Source organism: Microcaecilia unicolor, chromosome 1 (genome assembly GCF_901765095.1).
Source record: "Microcaecilia unicolor chromosome 1, aMicUni1.1, whole genome shotgun sequence".
Taxonomy (NCBI): Eukaryota; Metazoa; Chordata; class Amphibia; order Gymnophiona; family Siphonopidae; genus Microcaecilia; species Microcaecilia unicolor.
The window spans coordinates 473,000,699-473,020,903 of record NC_044031.1 but is presented as its reverse complement, the minus strand read 5'-3'; the positions used below and the strand labels follow the sequence as shown (position 1 = coordinate 473,020,903).

Below are 20,205 nucleotides of genomic sequence, written 5' to 3'. Positions count from 1 at the left end.
CGTGTAGACTTCTTCCCCTTCTGTCAATACCGGCATGTTGGCATTGGCTGGCTAGCAATGAGGACGGGGTTTCCTTGAGCCCCATTAAGTGGGTGCCCCTCCCCCTGCAGCCAAGAGGTAACATTGCTTCAGTTCTGCACCTGGTGCTGAAGTGGCTGAAGTGCTGATGTTGCAGGGAGGGCACTTATCCCCAGCCATGGAAGGTTCAGATCCTGATTCAGAGTAGTTAGTTACTGCAAGTTGCTACTCGGATTTTACCTTCTCTAATTGTTAGTACTCTCTCAGATCAAAAACCCAGCTACCCCTGCATGTTCATCGCGGGTGCTCATTAAACCAGCCCCCGTGACTTTGGAGTCACTGTGGAACCTTACATTTGACATGCACTCTTCTTTGCAAACTACAACTCTAAAAAATATTGAAGATATTAAGGTATTGTCTGAAGCAGTCTAGAGACAAAACTTCAGTCCCTGGAAGTATTGGGATCAGTCTCAGTTAAGGATAAGTACTTTTTGCACCGTCGTTTGGAGTATTTGGAAAATCAGATTTGGAGGCATAACTTGAGACTGCTCAACTTTCCCAGGTCTCCTTTAATTGCTCATGTGGATATGGTTAAAAAATATCTTGTGGAGGTCCTAGGGATGGCGAATGATTCATTACCCCCTGTCATGCGAGTACAGTATATGATGTGCTCAGGGACATCTATTGGTGAGACCCCTCAGGATCTAGAAGGGGATAATATGAATTTGACATCCTTTCTTGAGTCCTCTTTGGAAGTAATTACTCAGAGAACTACTTTGGTGGTCTCTTTTGTCTGGGCTCAGGGAGATGTGTTGGTGAGACCCCTCGGGGTCTAGAAAGGGATAATATGAATTTGACATCCTTTCCTATTATTCTGGAATGCAGCTAAGGCTGTACTATGGGGGATATTATAGCATATATTAGTGCAAGAAATAAGAGAATTATGCAGGGCATTATTGCATTAGAGAAGAAACTATCAAAGATAAAACGGGCATACTTAGCAAAGCCAACTGTCCAGTTTTATGGGAGGAATTGAGGACTGAGATGTGCCTGCTTTGTGAAATGTACGTCTTTTCTATTTTTGTATTTTGCAGAGTGCAGGAGAAAATACATTTCTGTTTCTCTTTTACTAGTGTTTACCTGGCTTTCTTGAGGGAGATCTCTATTTCAGTTTTTCTGTGGTTCCCTGTTTTGTATAGTGAGAAAAGAATTAAATGCTCATTATTGCTTGTTATGTGAATGAATATTCCATCACTGTTTCATTATTGCTTGCCAGACCAGTCCAGTATTATTACATTTTAAGGGCGTTTTAATTCGTGTATGCAGTCCTTACATGCACATGATTTTGCTTTTTAAACCCAAAGGTAAATCTTAAGTGTGGTTAAACAGCGAGGCTTCTGTGGATAGGGACAGAGTTTGCCGGGACGGGGCGGGGATGAGGATAGAGTTTGCGGGGACGGGGCGGGGATGGGGACGGGATAGAGTGGGTGGGGTCGGGGACAAACTTTGTCCCCGCGTCATTCTCTAATTTGTACAGCAGTTGCTGTTTTTTGTTCATTTGTCTGCCTTTGAAAATTAATAAAGATTATTTGGAAGAAAAAAAAAATACTGGCATAACCCTGTATTGACATACCCTTACAGGTGCCCATAGTTACATCAGCCATAGACCTGGTATAACTTTAGGCACCTAAATGTGACAAAAAGACATGCATAACTTACAGCAGTCTGTAAATTACACGTATAGCTGAAAGCCCCACCTATGCTTCATCAACGTTTGCCACCTTGTAGTTATGTGCACCCTTATAGAATAGCACTTAGGGTGCCTTCACACAAAAGTACTACTTTTCCTTGTATTTACACTCGAAAAGGGGCAGGTAACCGTGAGTGCCTAGTAATTGAATTGCCCTTCACTTCACTTTGAAGATAAGCATTTTAAATGTTTGCAGTGTTTGCAAATGCTACATTTGCAAGATTTGCCTACAGAGTGAATAAATAGGAATCCCCCTTTCAGATGATTTGCAACCTAATCTACATGAACAGAATGACCATATGCTGAAAAAGGATCAGGCTGAAGTGATAGGTGATCCCAGGTGGCACTGGCATGGAAGAGAAGTTAAGTGGTGCATTGATAAGGTAACCAGTGGAATGCTACACACAAACAGTACGGGAAGCCTGATAGTGCATAAATTAGGTGAAAATTATACAGGAGGCTACTCAGTTTTACAGACGCTGCTGTTCTTTGGCTTTCTGTGTCCTACCAGTTGGGTCACTCCAATTCTAGTATCATGATAAATACTATTTATTCCTGTAATGAGTTTTTATAAAACCTTGTGAATGCACTTCTCAGATTCCACAGTAATGCTGAGATCAGCTTAAGGCACAAAATATTGACAACAGAAGAGCCTAGCTTTGAGATCTACCTTTAACTCTCCTCTACTCATTCATATGCAGGCCAGAAAGTAGCATTATCATTGAGCTGGAGGCACAGTTAACTGCTGGATGTTCTGCAGTTGTCTTCCAGGCTGTACTAATAAAGGCCTTCAAGTTGCTAACTTAGAAAAAGCACCTCTTTGTTCTTACAATATAAAATTCTTATTTTGGATGGGATAGAATGCAGGGACCTGAAGTCTACCCAATTATTTTTTTAAGACCAATCATTCAAGGCTAAAAATATCTAGGTAATTAAAAAAAAAACTATTACTGTGTAATTTTATTATTTAATTTTTACATTTTACATATATATCCAAATGAACACTTGTACAAGAAAACAGTTATTATGTCATATAGGGGTGCTTTACTAAACTGCGGTAAGCACCAATGCATGCTTACCACAGAAAAAAGTGCTTACTGCGGGGCACGATCAGACATCCTGCAGTCATTTTTGCATGTGCAGGCGCTTCCCACGCACTAAAAAGAATAAGTGTGTCAACACACTAACCGATTAGCACATGGTTAGCACGTGAGCTCTTATCACTTACAAAATAGGTGTAGATAACTACTCATGTGCTAATGGGAAATCTAGCACATGGCCATTAATACTGGAAATAGAAAAATTGGCCATTTTACCCCTGTGGAAAAATGGTCTTAGCGTGTGGGAATGGCATGCATAAACACTTGCTAAATCCACTTTTTACCGCAGCTTTGTAAAAGGGCCCCCATAATGAATACCAAAATTTTTAAAAAACCCAAAAATTTAATTCTTCTGCAGTCCCTGAAAAGTCCTCCATTAAAGAAAGCAAACTAGATCAAAATCTGAAAGAAAACTGAATCAAAACAGAATATCCAAACAAAATTAAAGACCAATGGTAGCGTACACAGAGGTTTCTAAAGGCCCATTTTACATAAAACATCGAGATCGGAATTCAGATGTCCAGGTTAGAATGTGTTATATTCAGGCAGTTCTTTACAAAAGGCTGTGCTGTAAGTATAATAAGCTCTAAAGAAACAATAAACTAATCATTGGGTCTCCCAATGATAGAGTTCATCCAGACAGCAGATGGGTAAATCTTGGCTCTGTCCTTTCTCCTCACCATAGTGCAGGATTCCATGTTAAGAAAGACTGTGACATAACACAATAGCATAGTGACGGCAGACAAAGAACTAAATGGTAGATCCAGTCTTGCCAACAGTCATATTCAATTATCAATTCAAGATTAAATCAATGAACATGCTATTATAAACTTCATCATGGTCTTTCTGGGACATAGACCATAGAGGTCCGCCCATCTCTGTCCTTATCTTCCAACTACTGGAGTTGCCATCAAAACCCACTCCAGCCTATCTGAATCCAGGGCCGTGCCAACACGGTAAGTGCGGTAAGCGCTGCAGGGGAATGCCTGCCTTCAAGGGCGCCACTGCACCGTCGCGTTGTATTTTTAAAAAAACAACCTTACTCCTCTGCTCCCCTCCATCCCCGATTCGGCGCTTTAAATTTACCTCCCTCCTACGTCTGTGCAGTGTCAGTGAAAGCGCTGCCTGTCTGACATCTCTCCACCAGCCCAGCCTTCCTTTCGCTCGTTGGTTCCTTCTGTGTTCCGCCTTCTTCTGACATCATTTCCTTGAGGGCGGGACACACAGAGGGAACAAACGAACGAGCGAAGGGAAGGTTGGGCCGGTGGAGAGACGTCAGACAGGCAGCGCTTTCACTGACGCTGCGCAGACGTCGGAGGGAGGTAAATTTAAAGCGCCGAATCGGGGATGGAGGGGAGCGGAAGAGTAAGGTTGTTTTTTTTTTAATACAACGCAACGGTGCGCAGATGTCGGAGGGAGGTAAATTTAAAAGTCCGGGGGGGCGCCGCCAACTGACGGTCTCCAGGGGGTGCCAGAGACCCTAGGCACGGCCCTGTCTGAATCAATCTTGTCATTTGCGGGACACAGACCGTAAATGTCTGCCCGGCACTGTCCTCACGTTCCAAATGACTGGAGTTTCCATCGAAGCTCTCTCCAGTCCATCCTACAACCAGATTGCTATATGTGGCACTCAGACCATACGAGTCAGCCCAGCACCGGCCATAGTTAATGCAGCCAGAGTTGCCATCTAAGCACCACTTGGCATGCGAACATATATGCAATCTTTTGGTTTTATACCATTCATTTTCTAATTAGAGATCCTCTGTGTTCATCCCACGCCTTTTTTGAATTCCACCACCAGGTTTATATCTTGATCTGCACCTTATTTCCTATTACTATTAATATGAACTTCATTAGTGTATGAATAATATGATTCCTTTATGTCTGTAGCAAACTGAGGGGATCAATTCACTACTAGTGTTTCGACCTCTGAGATAAAAACAGATATTTGGTGTAGCCTGGGCTCTCTATTATGCATGAAAAGGGTTACCGGGTTCTTTTCCAACGTGAGAAGGAAAGCCTCTTCTTTAAAACACTGCTGGCATGAAATGGTAAACAGCAGCATGGCTGATTATTCCCAAAAGTACATGAAGAAAATTTTGCAAAAGGAAAAATATTTAAAGTCTATTTATAGTCTGTCCAGTGGGAAAAATAACTTGGCCTCTTTCATGTGCTAAATGCAGTGGGCTGAGAACATGGGAATCTGTGGCTCTTTGTGATCCTGGTCTTTTACAAAGCCGCACTCACGTTTTTGGCATGTACTAAAATTGGGCACACGCTAAACGTTAGAGACGCCAATGCATTCCTATGAGCGTCTCTTAACATTTAGTGCATGCCCAATTTTAACGCGTGCCAAAAATGTGAGCACGCCTTAGTAAAAGACCCCCTTAACTCTCCATTGCCCCAGGGACAAAAACATAGACTGTGAGCCCACCAGGGACAGAGAAAATACCTGCATATAATAAATGAAAACTGCTTCAGTTATAACACAGAAAAGAGGTATATCAAATCTATGACCCAGGGATCTTTCTACCCCCTTTATTCTCCCAAATTCTGTACTACAGTTATTCACTGATGCCAGAACTACTGTGGGCACTACTTACCTCAGTCCCTGACTCATCTTTGAACTACAAATAATTATTCAGAACTTTTCTTCTGTGCTGAGCAAAGTGGTATAAATACTGTCAAATCAATCTCCACAGCATGGGAGGAGCGGGAAGTCAAAAAGGAGCCCAATACCCCTCCACTGCAAAGAAGGAGGCAAAGCAAAGCAAACACTGGGGTCCTTTTACAAAGGCACGCTGAAAAATGGCTTGCAGAAGGGTAAGCGCAGGTTTTGGGTATGCTCCAATCCATTTTTAGCGCACCTGTACAAAAGGCCTTTTTTTAAAATTTTTGACGAAAATGGACATGCAGCAAAATGAAAATTGCCGAATGTCCATTTTGGGTCAGAGGCCTTACCACCAGCCATTGACCTACATAAGTACATAAGTAATGCCACACTGGAAAAAGACCAAGGGTCCATCGAGCCCAGCATCCTGTCCACGACAGCGGCCAATCCAGGCCAAGGGCACCTGGCAAGCTTCCCAAACGTACAAACATTCTATACATGTTATTCCTGGAATTGTGGATTTTTCCCAAGTCCATTTAGTACTTGTCCTTTAGGAAACCGTCTAACCCCTTTTTAAATTCTGCCAAGCTAACCGCCTTCACCACGTTCTCCGGCAATGAATTCCAGAGTATAATTATGTGTTGGGTGAAGAAATATTTTCTCTGATTTGATTTAAATTGACCACACTGTAGTTTCATCGCATGCCCCCTAGTCCTAGTATTTTTGGAAAGTGTGAACAGATGCTTCACATCCACCTGTTCCACTCCACTCATTATTTTATATACCTCTATCATACATTAACCGGGTGGTAATCACCTACGCGCACCAAATGCCACTTGGCGTACATCCGTTACGCGCGCCTGAAAATAAGACATATTTTTCAGGCTTGCATATCGGACACACACCAAAAATGAAATTGCCGCAAGAGCCACGCGGTAGTCGGGCGGTAACTCCATTTTGACGCACGTTGGGCACGTGTAGACGCTTACACAGCTTAGTAAAAGGACCCCATTGTACTTACTTTTAATAATGTTGCTATATTTCCTCTGACATCTTTTTTTTTTTTTATTTAACTAAATTACCAAATGCCCCCAGGCAGCCAAGAAAAGCGATTAAACACATCAGCTCCTGTTTCTGGGGCCAAGACTTGCCGTAAGAGCTGCAAAATCAAATATCTATTATCACAAAATTTAAACCTAGCGGTATGAGATGACACACTTAAAAACATCTCTTGCTGAGAGGTGGCAATTAAGTCATTTAACTGAATAGAGAAAAGATTTCAGGAGCACTGTTAAAAGTTAAGAGGTCCTTTCACAATGGCACGCTAGCGGTTTTAGGGCAAGCTAATCATTAGCACATGTTAAATGCTAGCAGCACACATAGAAATATATGGGTGACTCTAACATTTAGTGTGTGCTTATTTTTAGCATGTGCTAAAAACAATAGCGTGCCTTTGTAAAAGGACCCCTAAGATTACTAGGAGGTGATGCATATTTAATGCTTTGGACTGGAGAGGAATAGGACATTTCTCACCCTCCCCAGCCCCCAGCTATGGATAAAATCTGCACGTGTTTTCGTTTTACCAGTATACTGCTTTTCTTAAACCAAAGTTCAATTCAAGGCAGTCTTCATAAATACATAGATAAATACAATAAATTACAATAGTTGAATTGATAATCTAAAAATACATGTTAAATTTATTTTTTTGTTTTGAAAATTTCTATAAATCATTTTTTTTCTTCTCAACATCTAACGGAACTAGTTCATGTAAAAGAGGGGAGGATTCTTTAGTGCCTCAACTTTTTCCATCTGCTCCAAGAGACAGAGTAGCAGCATGTCATGGTTGAGCTAAAAGAGAAAATAGGCTAATTAGAAGAGTGACATCTCAGAGAATCCAGAAAATGACAAGTCCTAAATAGGAAATATATAGCAACAATTACAAAAGAAGGTATCTCTTTCATTTCAGGATAAACTCCAAGGTGTGCAAGCATCAGCAGCTATCTTGGACCAGAAAAATCATGTCCATTAAGGGGACAGGTAGATAATCTGTGTAATCAAATACAAAAAGATGACAACAGACAGAAAAATCAAAGAGCAAAGTTACTTACCTGTAGCAGCCTAGTGTACTTTCCCTTTAAGATCTGTGGGTGCTGTCCTGCTTGGCTCATGAGCATGGGACCAGCAGTACTATAATACAGCAAAAAAACTAAATCCAACTCCTAGGGGAGGTAGGAGGATATAGGAGAATAACTGCCCTGCTACCCTAGGAGAACACCTGCTACAGGTAATTAACTTTGCTTTCTTCCTAATTCTGTACTACAGTCGTTCACCGATGCCAGAACTACTGTGGGCACTACTTGCCTCAGTCCCAGACTCATCTTTGTACTACAAATAATTATTCAGAACTTTTTTTTCTGTGCTGAGCAAAGTGGTATCAATACTGTCCAATCAATCTCCATAGCATGGGAGGAGCGGAAAGTCAAAAAGGAGCCCAATTACCCCTTAGTGGAATAAGAACATAATAATAGCCATACTGGGTCAAACCAGTGGTCCATCTAGCCCAGAATACTGTTTCCAACAGTGGCCAATAAAGGTCACAAGTAGTTGGCAGAAACCCAAATAATAGCAACATAGACCATGGAGACACCCTCCTGGAGAATCAAGGAGGCAAATTCTATGCTGTTTACACCCAGGCCATGAGGCCAGGGAATGGAGATTGAGATGCAGAAGATACCACTCATTCTCTTTGATGAGGGTCTGAAAACATCGCAATCTCCATGATTCTTCAAAGAATAACTGCAGAAGCAGTGGAACCATATCTGCCTGGGCCAATGCGGGACAATCAGGATCATGGTTTCCCAGTCTTGCTTGAGTTTCAGCAGTCTCTTCCCTACAAAAGGAATGAGAGGATACGCATACAGAAAACCTATTCCCCAATGAAGAAGAAAAGCATTCAATGCTAGCCTGTTGTGTGACTTGAGCCTGGAGTAGTACTGAAGGACTTTGTGATTGTAATGAGTGGCAAAGAGATCCACCGAGGGAAAATCTCATGGGTAATGCACATACTGAGCAACCACTCATGAGGTTGCATTACCCTGCTCAGTCTGTCGGCCAGGCTGTTGTGTTTTCCCTCCAGTTACATAGCTCTGAGAACTATCCTGTGCTGGATGACCCAGTTCCACATCCCAATGGCCTCTTGACACAAAGGGTAAGATCCTGTACCTGTTGCCTGTTGATGTAATACATTGCAACCTGATTTTCTCTTTAAATGAGTACAATTAGGTTCAGCAACTGATCTATGAAAACCTTTAGAGCATTCCAAATTACCCAGAGCTCCAGGAGGTAAATCAGTCTATTGGGCTGACCATTGACCTTGAGTGTGAAGCCAATCTAAATGAGCTCCCCGCCTCCATCCCTCTTGGATGCATCCATTGTCAGCACCCTCTGGGGTGGAGGAATTTGGAATGGTAGTCCCAAGGTCAAATTGGAACAAACTGTTTACCAGAGGAGGGATACTTGAATGATGTCCGCTAGGTTCCCCGTGGCCTGAGACCACTGGAAAGCTAGGGTCCACTGGGTGAATCACATATGAAGATGTTCCATGGGAGAACTTGTATAGTGGAGGCCATGTGACCTAATAATCTCAACATCTGCCGAGCCATAACCTGCTGGCAGCTGTGAACCTGAGTGGCAATGGCAACCAGGATGTCTGCCTGTGCCAGAGGAAAAAAGGCTTACACTTGAACTGTGTCTAGCAGAGCTCCTATGAACTCCAATTGCTGAACTGGTGGTAGATGGGACTTGGGGTATTGATTACGAACCCTAGTAGCTCCAGCACTCGAATAGTTCTCTGCATGGACTCCTGAGCATCCTCCTTCGATATGCTCTTCACCAAGCAATCATCCATGTAGGGAAATACATGGACTCCCAGTCTGCATAGCAACTTCTACTACTGTTAGACACTTGGTAAATACCCTGGGAGCTCACATGAGGCCAAATGGCGGAACGCAGTACTCAAAGTGATATGTCCCGATACTTCCTATGGCCTGGAAGTATCGGGATATTAGTATAGGCATCCTTTAAGTCCAGAGAGCATAGCCAGTCTTGTTCCTTAATCATGGGGAGAAGAGAGCATAGGGAAACCATCCTGAACTTTTCTTCAACCAGATATTTGTTCAGGGCCCTTAGATCTAGGATGGGACGCATCTCTCCTGTCTTTCTTGGCACAAGGATGTACCTGGAATAGAATCCTTTCCCTTCTTCCCTTGGCGGAACAGGTTTGACCACATGGTTAGAAACACAGAAACATTGAAAATTGTAGGCAAATAAAGACTACGTTGCCTATCCAGTCCACCCATCCATGCCATCTACTCTCCCTATCACTCCTTTATAGATCCTATATACTTGTCACAAGCTGTCTTGAATTCAAATACTGTTTTCTTCTCCACCACTTCCACCAAGAGGCTGCTCAACAAACTCACCACCTAGAAGAAATATTTCCTCAGGTTACTTCTGAGTCTATCCCCTTTCACCATCATTCTATGCCCCCTCATTCCAGAGCTTCCTATCAATTGAAAGACTCACCTTCTGTGCACTGTATGCCATGAAACTACTTAAATGTCTCTATCCTATCTCCCTTCTCCCGCTTTCCTTCATGTATATATATTGAGATCTTTAAGTCTGTACCCAAGTCTTCCCTGTGAGGAGAGCTGAGGTAAGTTACTCTTGGTGGACAATTTAGTGGCTTCTTTCATCAATGCAGAGCATAACATAGACAGACTATTTGAAGAACCCACTGGTCGGAGATTACAAGGGGCCACCTGACTTGGGAAAAAACTCAGCTTCCCTCCTACCGGAAGGTCATCTGGCATGGTCACTTTGATGGTAGCTATGCTATTTTAAAGCCAGTCAAAGCTTGCCCCCTGATTCAACTGGGGAACTGATTGGGCCTTTTGCACATGCTGTTAAAGAGAATGAGCGCACTGGGGCTGAACAGGTGGAGCAGGGTGAGGAGTGTGTACCTTCACCTTTAAGAGTAGTAGGGACCTCGCGTTGACTTGCCAAAAAATCTCCTGGAGGAGGAGGATGAAGGTGGTGTCCACCGGGAAAGGGTATCAATGGTATCAATATGCATTCTCCTTGGCAAGTAGCATTCACCAACCTCTGCCGGGTACAAATCAGAGACATGCAGCCATTAGAGTCTAGCATCACTATACTTTGAGCACAGATCCTGGACTCTATGTCAAAGGAACCCCTGGCTAGAAATTTACAACAGGCCTTCTGCTTTCTGGCCAACTTGTGAAGTGACTCAGCCTACTTCAAAGGGAGAGTGTCTGCCAACTCAAACATACTGTGCACCAAGGATTGCAAGTAAAGGCTCGTGGAGAACTGGTGAGATTGAATAAGGCAAATGAGCATCGAGGCCTGATACATCTTATGCCCAAATTAATCCAGCGTCCAGGCCTCTCTGACTGGAGGAGCTGTGGCAAAGTCCCTGGAACTTCAGGCTCACTTGAGCATGGATTCAATCACCAAGGAGTGATGAGGCAACTGCAGCCTATCAAATTCAGGTGCACTTTGAATCTGATTCATGGTGTCAATATTTTTGGGGAAAATTGGAACAGGTAGGGGGGACTCCCAATTCTTCACCTGAACGTCATGAAGGATCCTGCGAGAAGGGACAGTCACAGCCTCTCTAGGAGGAGAGTCTTAGTCCAGAACCTCAAACATCTCAGCCCTGGGTTTGTCCTCCATCTCCAACTTAATAGGGAGGACAGCCACCATCTCCTTGGCAAAAACAGTGAAGGAGAATTTCTCAGGTGGAGATTTCCATCTCTCCTCAGGAGAAGGGTCTGATGGAATTCTATAAGACTCCTCCTCCGAGAAGTACCTTGTATCATCAGTCAACAAAATACTTTGCATAGGAAGGCTGAGTCTGTGCCTGCTTAAGATGAGAGGAACCATGTCCATGCCTGGAATGGTGCCAAGATGCATGTTTAGACTCCAGTGAAGCTTTCTCTACAGAGTTTGAGGGGGTACCTACATGGGCAGGTGTCAACACCAATGCTCCATACAGCACCAAGGTTGGTGACCACACCAGAGACTGAGGGCCCTATGAACCAGGCAGAGGTAGAGTCATGGCTGGCACAAGTGCCCCCAGTGCCGATGGACTCTGTGCATGAAGAAGCCCCACTAAGTGCTCTAGGAGCATGGCCCAGATCCATTCATTGAGGACTGATATTGATAAAGGCTGGGGCATCAGTTCTGAGATAGCTTGCAGACTTGTACGTGCCATGGTGGAAACTGGGTCCTGGCTACCAGGACAGCAAAGCAAAGGCACCTCTACAATTGTTAATCTGATCATGAGCCCTTGTGCCCAGGCCGAGGCATAGGAAGTGACTCAGCCTACATCAAAGGGAGAGTGTCTGCCAACTCAAACATACTGTGCACCAAGGATTGCAAGTAAAGGCTCGTGTAGAACTGGTGAGATTGAATAAGGCAAATGAGCATCAAGGCCTGATACATCTTATGCCCAAATGAATCCACAAAGCCCTGCACACTCAGGAAAATCAACAAGCACCACCAGAAAAGGGAAATAGACCACTCACGTGGGCCGCAAGGCAGATCGAAAACCCACTCTTACAGAGTCCAAGTATACGGGCCACAAGGCTGAACTGGAAATGTATCATACACTAGAGAAGGGAAAAGAACAATGAGGGGTCCCAGAAGGGACTGGAGCTCAAGCAGCATAACAGCACCAGGCAGTGACTCTAAGGTAGGGTTACCATTTTGTGTCCTCTGAAAAAGAGGACACATGTCACGCCCCTACCCCGCCCCCACCCCGCCTCATGCCACGCCCCCCGCCACGCCCCATGCCACGCCCCTTCAGGTCGGGTTCCGCCCCTACTCCCCCCCCCCGTCGCATAATCCCCTCCCCCCATCACATACCCCCCCCCCTCACTTACGATCTAGCCCTGGTGGTCTAGTATGTCTTCTCTTCGGGCAGGAAGAGCCCCCTCTTTCCTGCCCGAGCGCTGCCTCCCCTGTCTATCATCCTTCTCGGTCCTGGCTGGGGATTCAAATGGCCAACGAGAGTTGAAGCGGCCTCGCGAGAGTTCAACTCTCGGCGGCCATTTTGAATCCCCAGCCAGACCGAGAAGGATGATAGACAGGGGAGGCAGCGCTCCGGGCAGGAAAGAGGGGGCTCTTTCCTGCCCCGAAGACGTCACTAGACCACCAGGGAACATGGTAAGGAAGGGGAGAGGACGGGAGACCAGGTGACCCACGGCGCCGACGATCGCCCGCCCACCGCACGCACGCGCCTCCCCGCACCCGCGCTCACGTTTGTCCAGAAATCCGGACAAACGTGGGCGCGGGCAAAATCCGCCGGACGCCCCGGACATGTCCTCAAAAAGAGGACATGTCCGGGGAAATCCGGACGTATGGTAACCCTACTCTAAGGGAAGGGCAACAGACCAAACTGGCAGATACAGACTACAAAGAAACAACAAGTCAAGCGGAAGATATTCAGAAGGACCAGACTTGTTGTTTCTTTGTGTGTTTTTGCGGGAGAATTGGACTCTCTTTGTTGTTCTTTAGGTACAGACTACAACCAGAGGCAGAGAATACAAACAAAGGCTACATAGTAACCCAGGTAGTGGACAGCAGAGCCCACAGGGAAAAAAGGAAAGCCAGGGTCAGAGGAGGACACTATAGACTCAGACCCTAAAAAAAGCAAAGCTACACAGAAAATGGCTGAGCAGGAAAAAACAGACTGAAGGAAAAGGCTGCTAGAATTCCCCAGGCAGAGGAGGGCCAGGACCCACCAGGGCCAAATCAAACACAGTATGCCAAGGGCAAAGCAGACAGAAAGAAAAGGTAGCTTCTAACTAACTAAAGCAGAAAAGGGGAACAGAGCTCACCAGAACCAAAAGCAAATGAGCAAAAGCAGAGAAAGGCTGCTTTCAAATAAAAAGACAGGAAAGAAGCAGGGCTCATAAGAGTGCAGAAAGGGTTAAAGCAGATAACAGAGAAAAGCTACCCAAAAGAGACAGGGTTCACAAAAGACACAAACAATAAACACTGCACACAACCAGTTAAAACTGATACTGAGAAAGACGGCAGGTCTACACAAGAACCAAATACCAAACACTGCACACAAAGGGTTAAACAGGCTGGAGGGAAAACTAAACAAACAAAGCAGGAATGAGCTTACCATGGATAAGTCAACACCACAGCCGGGCAGAGGAGAGACAACAGAGCAGACAGAGCACACACAGCTGCATGGAAGCAAAGCAATCAAGAAAAGCAGCTGGCAACAACCAGCTCTCTGAACAGTGAGAGCTAACAAGGGAAACAGAACAGGCTATGCTGGAGAGCCTAGTTAACAAGGAAGTAATCCATTCAGGTTCAAACCAGAACCACACACACAGAAAAACAGAACAAGACTTTGCTTGGAAGCAAAAATAGCAGGCAAATAATCCATACAGGTTCAAACCAAAACCACACACACAGGGTTCACGGCTGTGCCCAGAGGCACAACTAACAAGACCACCAGTTCCCTCAGAATCAAACAACAGTACAACAAGAAAAGGAAAAAATATACCTGTTGCAAAGGCAATGTAGGAAAGCTCCCTGGGTCCTTATAAAGGAGTAGGCTGATGATTGTCACAAGTAGGAAATGAAGCGAGAAGCAGGGAGACCAAAGCAAGGCTTGGCTTCAGGGACACCAAAGCGAGGCTTGGCTAACAGGAATACAACAGGAAAAAGGCAGACTGGAGAGGTCACAGAGCTAGATACAAGAACAGAAGGTCTGGAAATAACGGCAACGCCGCCCACAACCGTGATATCAATAGAGGGGGAGCACGCCTCTTGGCGCTGACACTTCTTGGGTACCATGGGTCCTCAATGCCCTGAGCTCCCAGCACTGTGTGTTGAGGGGGAACAATGCTTGTGCTTCTTGGCCCTTTGCCTGATGCTGAGCCACTTGACGTCCCTCAGTGCCAACAAAGGTGACATGGGATCCACATGCCTCCTTGGTATGGGTCTAATACAGACTGGTCTAGTGGCTCTGCACAGCAGCCAGCATTAAGTGTCGGCACTCCAGTGTCAGACACGGGTCTGGTAGCCATAAGGACTAACACTTCCAATGCCAATGCAGATGCCAAGGCCAATACCGATGCCAATGTCAACGATTTGGATCTGGCTCAAGAAATATTCTCTTTTTGAGACTCTGGATTTCTGGGTTCTTGTCTGCATACACAAACAGAGAACACAGTTTAGTTTAGTTTATTAGGCACTTGCTTAACCACCTTCAAAATAAAATCAAAGCAGTGTACGGTCTACATGGAAACAGAAAAGAACTCCATTTTGTATGACGGGAAAGAATAGAATAAAGGAGAAAGAAAAAAACACATACATACACTAATTCAAATACTACAGTAGAGCAGACTGAGCTGTGAGATACTGAGCCCCTGGCCTGGTGAAGTCAGGGAAAGCTAGGGTAAATAGGTAAGTTTTCAGTGCTGCTTTGAATTTAGGAAGAGAACACTCTGAATGAAGATAGGAAAGGAGGGAATTCCAAATAGAAGGGGCCATGCAAAAAAATGGCAGAGTGGCATGTGGCTTTGAAAGCGTGAGCAATGAACTGGAGGAAGAGTAAGATGATTTTCATAGACAATGTGGGGATTGTGAGGGCTGGTAGGGGGAGATTAAAGAGGAGAGTTAGGCAGGAATATTAGTGTAGAGCACCCTATGAGTAAGGAACAGTGTTTTATACTGCAGACAGAAAGGGGCTGGGAGCCAGTAATGGGAAGCCAAAAGAGGAAAAGCACAGTCAAAACATGATGAATGTTTAAGGAGACAAATAGCAGTATGCTGAACAATTTGTAATCTTTTCAAAGCAGAGAGCGGGAGGCCAACATAAATAATATTACAATAGTCAAGCTTAGATAGAAGCAATGTTGGAAGAAGTGTAGCAGAAGAGATCCTCAGGGAATGGATAAACGAAGTGAACAAAGGCAACTGTTGGGTTTCTACCAGGTAATCGTGAACCAGGATTGGCCACTTTTGGAAACAGGAGACTGGGCTAGATGGAACATTGGTCTGACCCATATGGCTATCTTATGTTCTTATGTTCTTATCAGAGGAAATATGGGCAAAGGGAAAGTTGAAAGTCCAAGGTTATCCAAGATACTTTAAAGTGGTGACCTGTGTTAAAGGAAAAGACCAGAGACAGATCATTATGTTTAGATGATTATAATCTGGCCCCAAACACTGGATACACCAGGAATAGTGTGTCAGCACAGAGATGGTCCAATTGCACCTGGTACAGCGCTTAAAGCCACTGGGAACATTAGATGACATGGAAGGGAAAATAGCCAAAGCAAAATCAAACGGCTCAATAGTGAGGAAAAAAAGGGGCACAGCTTCACCTGAAAAATAGTTGATGGAACCTGCCAATGCTCAGGCCTAAGAAGGCCTTTGGTGCCGAAAAAATAAAGGAAACCTGAAAGCGGGGGAAAATGCTCTAATAAAATTATGAGGAGTAATAACCTTACAAAAAAGGTAAAATTGAAGAGAAAAGGGGGAAAACCCTCACGAGGGAAGGCACCTGAAGAGCTATCAACCAACAGCGCTGAAAAGAGCACTGAAGAACACACACTCCTCTTCACCGTGGATGTGCCATGGGAGCGCTGCCTTAGATCTTAAAATGAAGGTACATTGGACAGCGTTTCTGCACCGGTCCTCTGTGGATGACGTCACCAACAAATGTAAGATAATAGGCCTGCTTGTCCTCAGAGAAAAATAGTTACACACCAAAACTGAGAAAGGAAATGTGAAAGACAATAAAAGCACAATAAGATAGTATGACTCATCCACTGAAAACCTATTTAAAAAAACACTGTGGCCACAAACCTTGAGAGAACCTGCAAAGAATGAAAAAATTGTGATCACATAGAATACTCTCAAAGTAATCAATAAACAGCTTGATACTAGAAAGCTAGACATACAAATCTATTACTGAAGGGCACTTGTAATTTTCATGCACACTAAACCAGTTTAACCTTACATGATAAATAGCATAATACTCAGTAAAGCCTTGAAGAGCATATGAAAACTGCTTGCTAAGGCAGTAGCAAGTGAACTGTGTGTGTTGCAACACATGAAATGAAGTGACACTAGTCACTGAACTGCATAGCTGTGAAATCCACATTCTTTTCTCAATGTACTTTATGTCTAGCAAATTTTCAAAAAGAACTACCTAGGTTAAAGTATATGTTAAATGCATACATTGTACGTTCTATTTCTGCAGACAGTTAAGATAAAAGAGGGGTGCAAATATTTGAAATTGCATGTATGTTTGCTATTTTCTTACCAGGACTAACACATTCCCAGGAATGTTTCTAGCCAAGTAGAAAATGCAGTTTTCAGCTAGACCAAGTTACCGAGATTGGAAAGTTACAGAACTAGAGGGACATAAATGACGCTGCAAGGAGCTCAACTTAAAAGCAGCATCAGGAAATACTTTTTCACAGAAAGAGCGGTGGATGCCTGGAATGCCCTCCCAGTGGAGATAATGGGGACAAAACAGTGATGGAATTTAAAAGGCATGGAATAAACAAGGGGGATCTTTATATAGCAAGTGGATGGAATGAAAGCAAAACTTAATGATTTTAACACTTCATAAAAAGGTAGAGAGGGAATGTAATTGGCATGGAGCATCAGGTACAACCTTAACAACTGCACCAGAGGGGTGTACATTAGTATGGATACTGATTAACTGGGTTGGTCTTTATCTGGCATCATTTACTATGGCCCTTATTTTATAAGTCCTATTCATGATTATCACATAAAAGTGTAAAGCTTGGCAGTGGCGATCCTAGGTCGGCTGGCGGATCACCGCTGCACACCCCCCCCCCCCAGGTGCAGCACGACACACTGCCCCCCAGCGCAATGACACCCACCTCCCCAGCACATCAAGCCCCCCCCCCCCCCACGGCGCAATGACACCCCCCTCCCAGCGCATCAAGTCCCCCCCCCCCCCCGGGTGCATTCTTGCCTGCTAGAGGATGCAGAGAGCAGCCTCGCGCTTGTCGGCTCCACTGCTCTCTGTTTCCCTCTGCCCCTGAACAGGAAGTAACACTATTATGGAATACACCTGATCTGCACCTAAGTTAGGCGCAAGAATGGTGCATGAGCATATTCTATAAACTACATCTAACTTTAGGCATAGTTTATAGAACTGTGCTGCATGTGTGGTTTTTTGGTGCCAATTTTAAGGTGCCATTTATAAAATTTGGCCCATAATATAAAAAAGAAAACTGTTAAAGTTTAAGGAGGTAATTCTATAATCGGGGCCCCAATATTGCATCTGAGCCCACCCAATTACGCCAGGCCAGTGGGTTTGTTCCTGATTATCTACTAGATATCCTTATGCTGGGGAAATTGGGTCAATCTCTTAGGTTGCGAGGCCAAGGTTTATTGCAGTTTCCTACACCCAAAGGAATTAGACATAAGTTGATCCATGCTATGGGTTTTGCTTATATTTTGGCACAATGCTGGAATTTGTTGTCAATGGAGTTAAGATTAACTCGAAATTATTACATTTTCATTAACTGCTAAAAACCCATTTGTTTGGATTATATTTATAGTTATATGTATGAGGTATCCATTTAGTAGTTTTTACTACTTGTTTATTCAGGGGCAGCCAAAGACAATCTGCCGCCTGAGGCAGAAAATGAGCTGCCACCCCAGCTCCTCCGCCACTGTCTCCACCCTTCCCTCCCCAACCCCCTTCCCTGAAATTGCCCATCCTTTTCTATTCTTGTCTTTCAAAAGAAGGCAGCAGCAGCAACTTCCATAGGCTACCCTGTCGCCGGTCCCAACTCCTTCTCACTACTGTGGGCGGCCCACCTCTCTGACATAATTTCCTGTTTCCTCGGAAGCAGCTGCTCGCAGTAGAGAGAAGGGGCCGGGACCAGTGGCAGGGCAGCCTATGGGAGCCACTGTGCCACCTTCTTTTGAAAAATAAGAAAAGAAAAAGGTAAATTCGGGGAAGAAGTTTGGGAAGGGTAGGGTGGAAGGCGATACCACCTCACAAAAGTGCCGCCTGAGGCCCCCGCGTCAGGTGGCCTAATGATAGGGCCGCACTGATTGTATTATATTGTATTTTTTTAACTAACACTAATTTTAAAAAGTCCTATTTAACTGGCAGTCTTATATATAAGATCATCATCTTACATTCCTCCACACCTGGCATCTCAATTTTACCTGATTTTGCTAAGCTGTTCAATCTGATGATCATACTTGCTATCCATGTCATTGTCCTTCACTGGAGGAATAACTCAAATATCTCCTTTTATGACTGGTGGGGCTACATTTGTCTTTTTAGGAAATATGAAGAAATAATTGCCCTTAAAATAATGAGTGGAGTGGAACAGGTGGATGTGAAGCGTCTGTTCACGCTTTCCAAAAATACAAGGACTAGGGGGCATGCGATGAAACTACAGTGTAGTAAATTTAAAACAAACCGGAGAAAATTTTTCTTCACCCAATGTATAATTAAACTCTGGAATTCGTTGCCGGAGAAATTGGTGAAAGCGGTTAGCTTAGCAGAGTTTAAAAAGGGGTTGGATGGTTTCCTAAAGGACAAGTCCATAAACTGCTACTAAATGGACTTGGGAAAAATCCACAATTCCAGGAATAACATGTATAGAATGTTTGTACGTTTGGGAAGCTTGCCAAGTGCCCTTGGCCTGGATTGGCCGCTGTCGTGGACAGGATGCTGGGCTCGATGGACCCTTGGTCTTTTCTCAGTATGGCATTACTTATGTACTTATATCTTCTTTTCGGAAATTATGGTCACCACTGGACTCTTATTGCTCTTCTTCCTCACCTCCTTAATCTTTTACTTATTTCCTTTCTTCACCCCTTCCTCTTTTTACTTCTACTAATGATGTTGCTATCTCCATCCCTTATTCTTTTATATTACATGTCTTTCCTTGTGTATCCTTATGATTTATTATGTTATAATACTACACATATTGTATTCCCATGTTTACAGCAGTGTTTTTCCATGGTTCACAATTTTCTTTTCTTGTTTACTGTTTGAAAATTTATAAATAAAAACTATTTTAAAAAATCATTTTCATGTTTTTATAGTGTTCTTTTTGAAAGGACAACAATCTTTAAACATAACGTTAGCATGCATATTAAGGTAGCCTTTAAGAAGTTTCAAAGAGCCAAGGCTATAAAACACTTGAGTTTCAAATTCAAGAGAAAAATCTCTGAGAGCTATAAAGCTTTATAAATCCCTTGTGAGGAAAAAAAAACATGTATTGCTGTACAAGAACCCCATATGACCCACATTGAATCAAGTCATGAATTATGTAGGAGCGACAGAAATAGAGGGTGCTCAGAACTGTTACCACATAGTTATCCAGGGCAAGAGAGAGAAACAGTGCCAGAGGCCTTCGCCATCTGCTTCTTTTCTCAGAGAAAGACCCAGAGGAATCCTGTTTTCCAAACACAAGCTCTTCTAGAAAGGTTGGCTAGAAAGAACTGCTACTGAGTATCAGACTCAGTTTTATCTGGTGGAAGAATTGTTTGAAATAAAATCAAAATATGTCTAAATAGTATGTTTAGTAAGCACCAGGATATTCATTATGGAAGCAATTTTTTTTTATTATTCAATTTTTTTTTATATACCACCTGCATGCTCAAAA

The 20,205-nt window shown here is 43.8% G+C and overlaps 1 long non-coding RNA gene across 1 annotated transcript; it reads right to left on the bottom strand.

Moving 5' to 3' along the window:
• Positions 1-9,994: 9,994 nt before the first annotated feature.
• LOC115460347 lies at positions 9,995-19,919 on the bottom strand. The gene is made up of 3 exons (XR_003940468.1): positions 19,909-19,919; positions 16,711-16,717; positions 9,995-10,073 (listed from the first exon to the last, which is right to left on the bottom strand). It is a non-coding gene; the product is annotated as an uncharacterized LOC115460347 (long non-coding RNA).
• Between the last annotated feature and the right edge of the window lie 286 nt (positions 19,920-20,205).